Source organism: Epinephelus moara, chromosome 8, assembly GCF_006386435.1.
Source record: "Epinephelus moara isolate mb chromosome 8, YSFRI_EMoa_1.0, whole genome shotgun sequence".
Taxonomy (NCBI): Eukaryota; Metazoa; Chordata; class Actinopteri; order Perciformes; family Serranidae; genus Epinephelus; species Epinephelus moara.
The window spans coordinates 44,862,141-44,864,432 of NC_065513.1; the positions used below are offsets into that span (position 1 = coordinate 44,862,141).

At 42.7% G+C, this 2,292-nt stretch overlaps 1 protein-coding gene across 1 annotated transcript in view; it reads left to right on the plus strand.

Moving 5' to 3' along the window:
- The window catches only part of LOC126394668 (WD repeat-containing protein 5-like), a 181,173-nt gene that overhangs the window by 47,524 nt on the left and 131,357 nt on the right, over nucleotides 1-2,292 (plus strand). The gene's annotated exons all lie outside the window — the stretch shown is intronic.

Here is a 2,292-nt window from a genome sequence, read left to right on the forward strand (position 1 = left end):
TAGAAGTATGACTAATGACTAATGATGGCAGCAGCAGCAGGAGGCATCTGGCAGGACCACGGCAGCAGCACAACCACACACGTCACGCTGTCCAGGCACCGCTGTGATATGAGTTAATCTGAGAGACAGTGGAGCACAAAGGCTCCGGAGAAGAAGCCGAGTTAGTGACATCCAGAATGGCCGAGTTAGTTGTTAAATGTTCACTGACTCTGAACAAACACAACATATCATTTAAGCTGCTTTTATTTTGAAGTGACGCTGATGACTTTTCACTTCCTTTGATGCAGGAACCCAAAATATCCTCGTACATCTCAGGTGTGGAAGTTTCCCTCAATGACTCCCAGGAGCAGCAGCTCTTAAAACAAGGCTTCACCAAAATCAAGGTTGACGTGAGTCAGGGGGTCGGACCGAACCGAAGCTACATTTGGTTCAAGACGGGCAGCGAAGCCATCACCAGGATCCAGCTCACATACATGCAGGACATGCAGCCCGGCCTGATCTCCGAGGGATACAACAAGATCGACAAAAACCTGAACCCTGGAGGTGGAGACTACATCAACCTGTGGTTCTATAGAGGTCACCTTAAGTCTGACATTCCCATTGTGGAGCTCAGCGTCACCAACAACCTGAAGGAGGAAGCCCAGATGTTTGGGCAGGGCTTTGAGAGACTGGCCTGTGATCTGACCCTGAAGACTGGAGGGAACAGGGTCTACCTATGGATGAAGAGAGAAATACCAACTTACATCTGTGACGTCACAGTCACTGATAACTTCGGTGCAGACGCAGACTACTTCCAGAAGGGTTACATCCGTATGGACAGAGGAGTGGGAGGAGCTTACATCTTCATGTGGTACCTTCAGACCACGGACGGCCAACAGGCGCTCAAAGATCTGCAGATCTCCACCAACGAAGAAGAGTACCAGCGCTTTAAAAGCCAACACTACGACCTAGTGAGCGTGAAGCTGAGTGATGAGAGCGCAGCCAACTCCACCTACCTGTGGTACAAGAGAGACGACCGCATCAGGGACCTGGCCATGATCCTCGATTCTGCGGCTGTGGTCCCGTACGAGGAGGCAGGGGTCAAGGTCATTGACAAGAACCTCGGCAAAGGTGTCGCGTTACTGTGTTTTTATTGCTGAGAGTCGTCGTGGTAACAGAGCTGGGCACGCCCACCTACCCCCGAGGAGAGACAGCTGGAGTTCAAATATTATCATTTGTTGTTAGATTCTCTGTGTCTCTTTATGATGTGATGAAATCTGTCAAAGTATCAGAACGATTCATGAATGTTGATCATCACGTCTGTGTTTGATTTAATGAATGAAATCAGTGTGATGTCACAGAGCTGATGATGTAACTGATAACCTGAAACTATCAGAGGCCTATTGATTGATTACTGTTCATCACTTCAACACAATCAAATGATTTCAAATGATTATTCTTTTCTCAATAAAATCTCATTTGCATCTGAACTGAGTCTGATTTTGCTTTAAAGTTTCACATCCTAACAGGAAATGGTTACTGAGCTTTTCAAGTGCTGAAAATATAATAGTAATAATAATAATAATAATAATAATAATAATTATTATTATTATTATTATTATAATAGTAATAATATGATGTCTTGCTAGGAACACTGAGCACTGAGCTCACAGCCATGGAGGGGTTCCTAATATTCTGATCACCTCATGGATGGAAACAGGTTTGACGTGATTTAGCCCAAGTACGACATGTTCCTGCAGCAACATAATAATAATAATAATAATAAATAAATAAATAAAATAATAATACATCAGATTTATGTAGTGGTTTTCAGGACACTCTAAGACGCTTTACAGTGCTGAAAAATAACAATGATAATAAAATAAAAATGAAAAAGGTCAACGACTGGCTCAATGAGTCTCAACTGTGTCTTAATGTTAAGAAAACAGTTTGTATGTATTTTACAAAAGCAAGCTCGACATCGGATATCAATCCTGAACTGTTTGTCGCTGGAGAACCGATCAAAGTAGTCACTGACTTTAAAGGAGCTATATGTAAGAAATCTAAAGCAAATAGTCGTAAAATCCTCCTAATATGTCGCAGAGACTAAGGAATAATGTTCATATAACATACTGATCTCACCGACAACAATAGTACAGCCAGAATATTCGCATTTAAAAAAAAAATTTATGGTCCGTAAATCATGTTTATGTTTTGAATTTGTGTTTTGGCCTGTTGCGCCACCCACCGCCGTCTACCAGTCACACAGTCAGTAGAGTCTCAGCATCAGTTACAGTTACGACTGAGCTACAG